Source organism: Choloepus didactylus, chromosome 11 (genome assembly GCF_015220235.1).
Source record: "Choloepus didactylus isolate mChoDid1 chromosome 11, mChoDid1.pri, whole genome shotgun sequence".
In the NCBI taxonomy this organism is placed as follows: Eukaryota; Metazoa; Chordata; class Mammalia; order Pilosa; family Megalonychidae; genus Choloepus; species Choloepus didactylus.
In genome coordinates, this window is record NC_051317.1 from 25,138,613 (window position 1) to 25,150,130 (window position 11,518).

Consider the following 11,518-nt stretch of genomic DNA (forward strand, 5'->3'; position numbering starts at 1 on the left):
GGGCCCGGCACCGCCCACCGGAAGTGACCGCGCGCGCAGCCCCCTCAGAAACGGAGTCGCGGCGCGCGGTAGTGACGTCGCCCGACCGCGCCGCGAGGCCCGGCGCGTCCTGCGGAGGGTCTGGGCGCGCGCGGCGGGGTGGGCGGGGCGTCCCAAGCAGGGGCCGGGCGCGGAGCCCGCGGGGTGGGATGTTGACCTCGGGGGCACCTGGGTGAGGGAGCCCCGGGGTCCTGGCCATGTTGCATGACCCTCCTAAACCTGGAACTGTCAGCCTTATGGAGGAGTAAAGACGTAGGCAAGCTCGGGAGGGGTAAATCGGAACCATTTCTCGGCCGGGGGGCGCTTGGTGGGTGTCAGTGGAAAGCCGCGAGGGTGAGCCGTTGGATTGCCTCGTGCTTCTCCTGTTTCTGCCAAGAGTTCACAGGACTGGGGCCCTCACTGAATTGGAGCTACCTGCGCCATTGGCCCGCTCTGCAATGGCATCCTCCCCTCTCCCCGCTCTCTCTCCGGCCCCTGCCAGGCCTCCCCTGTCTGGGTACAGGCTGCCTCCTGCACCTGTCAAGTTCCAGGCCAGTTCCAGGAACTGCAGTCGGATTGGTGTTGTTGGGGTCTGTGTCCTCCCCTGGTGTTGATACAGAACAAATGCGGGGTTCTCTGCCCCATGCGCATAACAGCCAATCCGTGATACCAGGGTTTCAAAGCGAGAGTGAGCTTATTGCTACATGTGAAGCAGGAGAGCAGATGGCCTATTGCCCCAAAATCTGTGTTCTAAGGAGCTCAGGGTTTTTATGGATTCAAATGGGGGGGGGGTGCAATTGTTAGCATCACAACAGAAAGTAATACACAGGGCTGGGACCAGGCTACAATGACCATCACAATACTGAGTATAAACAAGGGTAAGACTAGTTGAGCTTCAGTAATTTCAGGTATTAACTACTGCCTATTCTACAATAGAGAAAGAAAAACGTCTATATATGATTTAGTAATCATAAGCATGTTAATTCTTCATTTCTCAGGTACAGTGTCACCCATGGTGGCCAGCATCGGCCATTGAGGGCAACTCCAGAGAGTGGAAGATCCTCTCAGCTGGGTGGAGTCCTGGACACCTGCTGAGATGCTGTCAGGTTCTGGAAACACTGGGCTTGGGTTACCGTTTTTACCATTTTTCAGCCCTTACTCTCCCAGGTTCCCTGTTCAGATACCATGTCACAAAAGGGGCCCCCTGCATCTATCTCCTTGTGATTCTGTGTGGCCTCCCGAGGCTGGGCTGCTGGTGAGCCACTGCAGCATGTGGCAGCATGTGAAAGAAAAGTCATGGGAGGTGGGGGTAGGGGGCGGAATGTGAGCCTTTACAGAATAGCCTGGAAAAACTTCACAGATGGAGCCCATTTAGAATACAGCTGACTGAGCTCCTTAAACTCCCCTCTCTGTCAATACTTCGCTGAGTAAGGTAGCTTCTTATCTGAATGTCTCAAAAGTTCTCTGCAAACTTAGCTGGCCTTGGTCTTGCTTGCCTCTCCCCCACCTCCCAAATGCACACCTTCCTCTCTTCCTCAATGCCTGCTTCTCAGTCTCCGAGTGCATGCTGATGCTTCTCCCTCCCAGGGAGCCGCTAGCCCTGGCGAAGGCAGGTCAAACCAGCTGTTCCAACCCAGCTCTCAAAGGGCTCAGCTCTGAGACTGAAGAATATGCCAGGCAGGTAGTTCACGTGACTTTAATTAGGACTTACGAACAGGAGATGGTTCCATGGCGGCAGCTGGCCAGAGGGAAGTGAAAGTTAGTGCTCTGCAAAGGGTGGGGAGCGCAAAAGGAAGCTTATGAGTTCAGGACAAAGACATTCCATAGGGTGTGAGAACAGAGTTTCAGCAGAGTCTCATGACACAGGGGTCTGGAGGTTTGTTAGCAACAGTGATCAGGGAGGGAGTTTCACTTTGTTTACGATCCCATCTGCACGTACTTTCTCCCTTGAGGAGGTCTGATGACCTTCAACTTCTGTCTCGGCCAGGGAGGCTGCCAAGTGCTGTGTGGCCTCAATTCCCCATTAGGGAGGGGGAGCCCGGCCCTGGGGCCCCACACCAGCCGTTCAGAATGTCTCTCCCTTCCTCAGTCTAAGCACTGGACGGACTGATGCAATCAAAGGCTGGGCCATGAGGCTTTGACTGCTCAAGTGGTGGGAATTTCTTGTCCCTGTCCCCCTGCAAGTTCTGATCTGCACTTGCCTCAGCCTCTTGTGCAGACACCGAGCCCTCTCCAGCAGCTCACGGAGAGGGCCAAAGTTCAACACATCTCTGGAGCAGCAAGTAAGTCTCTTTCTTTCCTGGCCTGGGGGAGTCATATCTTGAATGCACACTCACTTAGCAAAGCACCAATAATTAGATAATATATTAACTTTTGAAATGCGTTATCAGTCCCCTGATTTGAGGGTCCTCAGGCAAAGCAGCATCTTTGCACCTGGAATGCTCAGAAACAAACGAAAGACGTGACCTCTGCCCTCAGCCACTGGAAACTCCTGGGCCGGGGCAGCGGGCGAGGCAGGAAAGTGGGGAGGCGCAGCCTCCGGGAGGGCCGCTGCCGAGTGAGGCCCAAGGTGCTGGGCCAGAACCTGAAGGGAGTAAGAACGGCACCCCCAAACTACACCTCTCCCTCCTGGGCCACCGCTGCCTGCCCACTCAGCCTTGGGAAAGGCAAGGAGAGCCAGGAAGGGGGAAGGAGACAGGAAAAGGCAGGCACAACGGGGTGGGCGGGCAGCTGCACACACCTCTAGGACAGCCAGGGCGGGACTGGGCCTTCACACGCGGGGGTCTGCGCCCGGGCCATTGGGGATCCGGGGCTGCGTGGGGGACGGCATGGGGACTTCTGCCGTGATAAAAAAGAACACTTCAAATGCAGTTTAGGGTCTCCTGGCTTTATTGGGCGCTGCCATTTGTTAGGAGAGGGGTGCTCGTTTAGGACGAACGTGGAAGCCAATGAGGAAATGTTCTGATTGGCTGGATGACGTTCCCATTTACCTGGGGTCTCACAGAGGAGGGCACACACACGCTGGGGGGCGCGGGCCCATTCTGATGGGCAATCTCCACAGGGCCAAACTCGTTTTATCGCCACGTGTTGCTTATCAGCGGCCTGTAGGGCGTGCACCGTCTCCTGGAAAGCCCCGGCAGGTCGGTTGTTTGTGTCCTTTGGAAAAGTCCTTCTGGGAAAGGATCCCTCCTAGCAACGCCCAGTGCAGGTGGCCGTTTTGGCAATTCTGGTCATAAAGTCTGCCTGTGTTTCCAAATGTTGCAAGAGAGTGCAGTGGCAGCGGCTGTGGGGAGGCAGCAACCGGCCGGCCCCTTGCTCTGAACTGCGTTTTGGGGGACAGGTGGAAGGCCCCGCCGGGCCCTTCAAAGCATGTGGTTTCACAAGCAGGATGATGCGCCTGCTCACAGAGTCTCTAGGGAAGGGGCATGAGTTTTAAACCCACGGATCAGCTCCTGGCTCAGGGGAAGAGCTGCCCACTTGTCAGCCATTGTTTCATTACACGTCAGGATGAAGGGAGTGAAGGGGTGTTGGGGTAGCTGTGGCCTGGGATTGGGCCCTCCCCCAGTTTCACTGTGAACGCCTCCCAACGCGCCACTGTAGTCTTCTGGCTTTTACCTTCAGGGAAATGAGCATCAGACGAGATGGAGGAGGAGGAGGAGGACAGATGTCAGCAGGTGTGAAAAGGGGGTGCTGCAGACAAAAGGGAGCCTCCCTTGGCCCCTGCAGGACCCAGCCCTGGCCCTGCCCTGGGAGCTGCTCTCCAGGAGGAGTGGCGTGTGGCTTCATAGTGTTGGCCGGGGTGGGGGTGACAGCTTGGGGAGGGCTGAGTGCGGGGAGGGAGGGCCGTGGGGGCTGGGGGCTCTCAGCCCTGCGCTGTGGCTGGGACTCTGCCGCTGACACAGCGGGCACGGCGGGTAGGCTGCCTGGTGCCAGGCTCTTTATCTCATCGACGTCCGATTTCCCAGGGGAAAATCAATGAGATGGCGGGTGTCAGCCTTAGAGCTCACGCACCTGTTGTTATCTTGCCAAATGCCTGCCCAGCCTCCCGCGGAGCGTTGACTAGGACTCCGTGTCAATACGGGGGCCTTTGTAGTTACCCCAGGCTACGCAGTTTTGAACAAATAATACTGTACATTCTCTGAATCGTATGGGAAGCCAAATAACCTTTGAAAGCCAACAAGCTTATGGAAATAGCCCTTTTCTTGGCAGGGAAAGGCCAATTCACTGAGGCCATGTGTAATGCTTTAGCAAACTTCCTGGAGTACCACCTGATGTTTTCCCCCGGAGTCTAGCCCTCAGCTTTGACTGTTGGGGAATTGCCCCTTGGACTGGGCGTAATAATGCCGGCTCTGGCTCACCAGCGTCTGGAAGGAGTGTAAGTTGTGGGAAGGGGTGTGGGTGCCTCCCCTCACCCTGTAGGGAAGGCGAGGCCATAGGAGGCCCCTGGGGTGCCCAACGGCTGGGCCCTGCCCCAGGCCATCAGGGTGGGGTGTTGATGGAGATGCCCTGGGGCGGCGGCGATGGTCCCCGGGGTCCATGTGGCAGAGGTGGGTCACATGCGGAGAACTCGGGAAGGTGCAGCTCAGATGCCGGGACCCCAAGGAGCGCTCGGCTGGACCCCAAGGGTGAGGCAGGTGAGGGGTTCCCTGCAATGGGTGAGGCCCCCAAGAAAACTCTGTCTGTAGAACCAGCCCACCGAGACCCTTCCTGTCCCTTCCTGTAACCAGCAGGGGCAGAAGCTGAGCAGGAATTAGGGTAGGGGGAGGGGGGAAGGGAGGGAGAGAGAGAGAGAGAAAGAGAGGAGAAGGAGGGTGGTGGAGGGAGAGGCTGGGAGAGAGCTTCAAGTCCCCAGGAAGAAGGCAGAGAGCTGTGTCTCTCCTGTCAGCAGCTTGCAGCTCCCTACAGGCAGCAGCCCTCGTCAGGGGAGGGGAGAAGAAACAGCCGGAACAGAGTTTTCATTACCTTGGTCTAACTTCTGGATGGAAACTGTCTTTGGCAACTTAAGAATCTGTGGACTTATTACCTGAAAATACTCAGAAAAGACATGGGACTGAGTTTGCATGTGGCAAGAAACACAGCCAGGGTTGTGCTGAGCCGGCTCATGTCCACTCACAAGAGGTGATTGTTAAATTTGTAGGGATTTTGTGAGCCAGCTATTAAAGACAACCATTATTAAAAATTAAATTATATAAGTGATGTTCAAAAGGGAAATAAACCCTCAGAAGGCATCACTTGCTAATTACTTTATCGTGTGTTCCCAGTGCTCTGCTCTGGAGGCTGTTTCCATCCCTTGTGTCCGAGTGGAAAGATCCCAGATGGCGCCGCTGTGTCTTCCCAACTCCACGTTCCGGGGCGTTGTGTTGGCAGCTCGGAATCAGCCATGAGGGAGTATTCACACCACAGAAAATGGCAGATGCCCCAGACCAGGGCTTCATTTATTATTTTGGTGGTCAACTAGATTTAAAAAATTGAGGGAAAAAAATGTTAATAATGCAGATGAAACGTTAAAGTGTGTCATGTCTGTAGCCTTACCTTCTGAATAGCATAACAATTCAAGGGTGTACTCTTCCTGCATTCAAAAGCTGTTATCTGATTCAACAAAGAAGTAGCTCACATCATTCACAGATGAACCAACGAATGAAGTTCTGACACATCTTCATTGTTTCACTCTTGTCTCACTCGTGACAGTAAATGAAGAGATGGACAAACGTCCATGCAAGGATGACACTGAGAAAGCCTGTTAATGTCCCTGAGCACCCCCCTGGCCTGATTCCCGACTGCTGCTGCTCGGCCCTGCCCAGCTGTCCTTGCTCACCCCGCAGGGGCCTGGGGACAGGTCTCAGCTAAAGGGATGACTCCAAGGCAGAAGGCAGGAGCAAGGAGACTTCAGCAGAAGGGCCGCCAGAGCTTGGGGCTGGCACTCCTTGGGTCAGCAGCCTCAACGCAGCAGCACTCAGCACCCAGGCAGACCACAAAAGAAATGGGACAGTTTAGTGACAACTTGGAGAGTGAGAGGTGCCCTGCAGAGTCAGCAGGGGTTGTGGGGCCTCCTGAGACACAGAGTTGATGCCCTTGAAGGGAAATCTCTGGATCTCTCCCTCTCTAGCCTGCAGTGGCCATCACCTCCACCACACCCTGCCCAGGTCCAGTCCCAGATCCTGGAGAGTTGTGTGGGCACCAAGCAGGGGGCCGGAGGGGAGTGTGGACAGTGAGGTTGCCCGGAGATTCCCGGTTCCCTCTGAAGGCCCCTGGGCAGACTCGGACAAACCCTCCTGGCCTCATGCCCCTCTCCCAACTGGGATCCTTAGCAGGCCTTCTCCCAACTGGGATCCTTAGCAGGCCCACGATGGGCCTGTGTACACCTGCCTGGCCGGGTCACTTGGGCCATCATCCTGCTCACTGTATCTTCAGGCCTGGTCCCCTGCTGGAGTCCAGGTCCCAGGCCCCCTGGGACTCAGGGAGGGCATCACAGTCTACTCACAGCCCATTTTAACCCAGCCCACCCCAGCCCAACCACAGCCAAACCATAGTCCAGCCCAGCCTAGCCAAGCCCAACCAGCCCAGCCCAGCCAAGCCCAACCAGCCCAGCCACAACCAAGCCCAACCATAGCCAAACTATAGCCCAGCCAGCCACAGCCAAGCCCAACCCAGCCCAGCCTAACCATAGCCAAACCACAGCCCAGCTCAGCCCAGCCCCAGCCCAGCCCAGTCACACTGAGTCCCAGCCAAACCATAGCCAAGCTGCACTGTTATTTGGAGTTTGTTATGGAATTGTTATGGAATTGCACATGTTTAATTGTGCAATTAATCCTGTAATTAAGGATGTAATCACAGATTGTAATAATTGCCAACAATGAAAGCTTGATGGCATGGGGGTGGTGAAAGAGAGGAGCGGCAGGAGCCAGCTCTTGTTGGGAGATGAGTCAACACTTTTCCAGGGCCGTGGCCCCTGAGACCTGAGGTTGAACCCGAGGCAGCAGGGTCGGGATGGCCTTTCAGGCAGCGGGCGGCACGCGGGTGACGGGAGGCAGGGGCCCGCGCTCGGCCAGGTGGGCTCCTGCTCACTGACCCCCGGCCAGGCTTCTCCCAGGGATGACCCTGTACTGGTGCGCACGAGATGAGGCCCACAAGGCCAGGCCTGCAGGCACCAGCAGAAGCTTTTCGACCCGGGCTCACTCGGTAAGCGCTGGCTTCTTATCTCTGGAGGGAGCCCACCCTTGGTCTGCAGATGTGGACTTTGTGTTTCAAATGTCCCAGTTGCAAGATGGCTCACAAAAACTCTTCCTGTGTTCATGGCAGGAGGGGTAAACAGTGACAACGTAATTCCATTCTTACACGGGCTAGAAATAGGGGAAAGGGAAACAGTTTACTCAGGACTTTCACTTTTAAAGAAACTGGATGTATAAAACACTCTCCTGAGGATCATAATTCTTATCGAGCTCCCATTTGAGCCGGCGTATAATCGCTTAACCAATACCCGTAGAGCTAAAAGAGGAAAGTACAAGTAACTCTTGTCGAGTGAGACAAAGGGTCTTGCTGTGGTTTGGGGTCTCCAGGAGGGGCTCCTTTCTGTCCACAGGCCATGTGGACAGCAGGCTGATGCAGCACTCGGTGCAGAGATGTTTCTGTGGCCTGTGGGGGATGAACCGGCCAGGAAGACCCTCCAGGGAGAGAATTCCCGGGGGAAGTTCATCCTCGCTTTACAGAATAGGGATAAGGCAGGGTGTCCCTTCCTGGGAGCTGCCCAGGGCCTCCTTCTCAGACGGGACGGGGACCTATAGGACCCAGCCCAGGCCAGCAGCTCCCCAGTCTCCTGGAAGGCTGAGCCAGAAGGAGGCCCTGAGTTCTGGCAGTGAGGGACCCCGGGCCCTGCTGCCTAGTAAGGAGCGGGCGCAGGGCTGCCTCCACGGTTGGATGCTCCACTGTCGCCATCTTGAAATCCTCAATAATTCTATCTTTGAACTTGTGTTTTGTGACTGAAGTCTGTGGGATGAGAGCACGTGTGCACGTGAGCAGGCTCACGAATCCACACGTCCCATTGCTCGCTTCCCCATATTGCAGGCAGCGTCCGCCCCACGCACTCAGAACCTGCACCCATGATGTGTAGAGCTCAAAACGACATGCTCTGGGGTGTTTTCTAAGGACTCCATCTTCCTGTAACACCGGGTGCCAGGTCAACTTGTTCTGAATATTTAGATTTCTTTTCAGGCTTTTCTAAAAGTCTCTGTTTTAAGCTCAAGTAAGGAACTGGGGCTTTCCGTCTCCTTACTGATGGCCTCCAGTGTTTGTATTTCTGGTAATTTGTTCTCGAGCCTCCCGTTCTTTTGGAATGAGGCTGTCCCTCGAGGTTGCCATCTGCCCTCCAGAACGGTAGACTTTGCAGGGGCCAGTTCTTTGGCTCCACTTACAGAGAATAGGCTTTTACCAGTGAAAAGTCCAGGTATCGGGTCAGGCTAAGGTCTGTAGTGTGATGCAGATACCATGGCCATCAGCCGCCCTCCAACCTCCGTGGCCACAGAGGCCAGTGCTGGGCTGGCCCAGGCTGCCGGCCCCTGCTGCCCACCACGGCCTGCAGAGGACACCGAGTGTCCTGCCTGGAGCTGCGAGCCCGAGGCAGACCCCAATAGGGGGTGGGGCAGGGGCACATGGTCAGACACAGCCCCCCCAGTCTCCTCACATCCTGCACCCCCAGACAAGGACGACTTTACCTGACCCCGTGGGTGAGCACGAGCTGCTGGGGCTACGTGCTGGCTGGGTGCTGGCCCCAGGGCCCCGGGGACCTGTGCCTTTTCCTTCCTGTAACCCATGCAGGGGCCCGATGGGAAGCTCCCCCGGGAGGACCTGTGGTGCCGCCCAGCCAGTGCCCCCTTCTCAATAAATCCATCCTGTGGCCCTGGAGGCCTTGTCCCAGGGGTCACGGGGGATGCCCTGCTCTCAGCCCCTCCTCGGGGAGGGGAGCCGGGGGTCAGGGGGCCTGCAGGGCTGGGCGGGGAGAGCCGCGGCCAGTGCCACTTCCCAGCAACACGTCCCGGGCTTCACGTTGACCAGGCAGGAGGACTCGCACTCCGGACATCGTTAAATGGCCCAAATCGGAGACTCCCCCACCAAGAGCCAGTTGCTAAACATTTACCAGCAACCACAGAGTGCATCCCTCCTGTATGCGTTTTTAAGGGGGACGAGGACGTAAAAATAAAGTCCTTGGTGACTACAATCAATGAGTCCTACTTGTTCAGAACTTGGAGAAGTAAAGTATTTCTCACTGATGTAGTTGGTTTTCTTGCTGCCCAAAGGGGCAAAAATGTCTGCAGGGGATCAGAACCCAGTGAGCGTGTAGGGCTGTGGCCTGGGTGCAGCGTGGAGGGGGTGGGCCTGTGGTGCGGGTGGGGTCATGAGGTTCCTCTCAACTCAGTGCACCTGCAGGGAGACGTGAGCACCCCCGACCCCCTGGTGCCGAGAGGAGAGGTGGAGACGAGTCCCAAGAGCCACCATGGAACCCCTGGGCTGATGCCCTGACCACGTGTGTATCTGTCAGGGTCCCTGCTGCTCAAGGGCCCCATCCATGGTTTGACACTGTGCTGTCATCGTCCTGAAGTTCCTAACTGTGCTCTCACCACCCTGCAATTCCTAATGAGTGGTTTTGGTTTACTAAAGCTGCCAGAATGTGATATACCAGAAATGGATTGACTTTTGCAATGGGGATTTATTAGCTCACAATTTACAGTTCTTAGGCTGTGAAAATGTCCCAATTAAGGCATCAGCAGGATGATACCAGGACTCCAAAGAGAGGCAGCTGGCATCTGGGATGCGTCTGTCGCACGGGAAGGCACATGGCTGGCAGCTGCTGGTCCTTTGCTCCCGGGTTTCATTGCAGTAGCTTCCTCCGTGTATCCTCTCTTAGCTTCTCTAGGGATTTTCTCTTGGCTCTGTGGGCTTTTTCTGTCCTTTATCTTCTCATAAAGGACTCCTGTAAAAGGATTAAGACCCACCTTGAGTGGGCTGGGTCACATCTCAATTGAACCAAAAGGTCCTACCCACAAGAGGTCTGCACCCACAGGAATGTATTAAAAGAACAAGGCCTTTTCTGGGGTACATGCAGCTCTACACCACCGCACTCCACCCTATGGACCTCAAAAAGACATGTTTTTTCCATATCGAAATACACGTACTCCATCACAATATCACAAGAGCCTTAAATCATTTCTGCAGTGTTAAGTATAAAGTCTCATCAAAATCAGTTACAGGCATGGTCTGTCCTAAGGCAAAATTCTCCCCTGGATGTGGACTTGTGAAACTTATAATAAGTTATCTGCTTCCAATATACAAAGGAAGGACAGTCATAGGATAAACAGTCCCATTTCCATAGGGAAAAATTGGAAGGAAAACCGGGTTTGAAATTCCCAAACAGTTGTGAAAACCTGCAGGGCATACTTGATCAGATTTCAAGGTCTGAGAATCATCTGTAGAATGACGTTTTCACCTTGGGGTTTGAGAGAGCAGCAGTCCCACCCTTTCCGAGGGCTTGTGCAGTGGCCTGCCCTCTCCACACACTGGGGTGAGGGCTCCAGCATCCACAGACATTGGGGAGACCACCTTGTTCTCAGCCCCACCTTCCTCAAGCATCGGGGCGGCACCCGGACTCTCTGCTGTCTCTGGGGTTCAGGCTCACTCCTCTCCTGCAGCACTCTTCCTGAACAACGGGGCTGCCACGCTCCTCTCGATCCCCCCAGGCATCTGGGATCCCTGGGTGGTAATGCTCTTCCTGAACCATGGTGGGCCCACGCTTTGCAAACTCACCCTCTCCAGCGTATGGGTGGTTCCACTCTCCTGGCCTGACGTGTCTCAGCACCAGATGTCAGCTTCCATGGATCTGCCTTTGAAGTAATTTTTCTTTCAATCTGTTCCTTTTCTGTCCCTTTTAGTCCTGGCTGGGGGTGGTTCTGTCCATACAGATCTCACAAAAAAACTTGTCAGTTTCACATGCAGCACACAGGGGTCCCAACAGTCAGACAATAGCACTTTCCGCAAATCCTTTCTGGATAACTCTGTCCCCTGATTTGCACTGAGTTGACTGACTGGTTAGATCCTCATGTAAGGCACTGTCCTTTGGAGCCTCACTTTCTGGAAGCTCAGGATTTTCCAGACCATCAATTTCTGGTTTCTTTTTACCCAGGAGTTCAGTTCTCAGCTTACCTCTTTCCTCTCGCATTTTGCTATAAGCTGAGAGGAGAAGCCAGGCTGTACTTTTCACATTTAATTTGGAAATCTCTTCAGCCAGGTATCGCAGATCATTGCTTTCAAACTCTGCCTTCAGTCCAACACCAGGACTCAATTTTGCAAAATTCTCTGCCACTTTAGAACAATTACCTTTCTTCCACTTTGCAATGACACTTTTTGTCATTTCTAAGGCCTCATTGGAAGCACCCTTAGCCTCCATATTTCTACCAACAGTTTGTTCAAAGCAATCCAAGCTTTTTCTATCAAGCACCTCACAATTCTTCCA

At 54.8% G+C, this 11,518-nt stretch overlaps 1 long non-coding RNA gene across 7 annotated transcripts; it reads left to right on the plus strand.

Annotated features, from left to right (window-relative positions):
• Nucleotides 1-28: 28 nt before the first annotated feature.
• LOC119506144 lies at nt 29-6,168 on the plus strand. Of its 7 annotated transcripts, none has more exons than XR_005210934.1 (5): nt 29-118; nt 1,017-1,124; nt 2,108-2,300; nt 4,213-4,393; nt 5,280-6,168. It is a non-coding gene; the product is annotated as an uncharacterized LOC119506144 (long non-coding RNA). The 7 variants fall into 7 exon arrangements; XR_005210936.1 differs by having other exon boundaries at nt 118-138; XR_005210930.1 differs by lacking the exon at nt 29-118 and adding an exon at nt 173-608.
• The last annotated feature ends 5,350 nt before the right edge of the window (nt 6,169-11,518 follow it).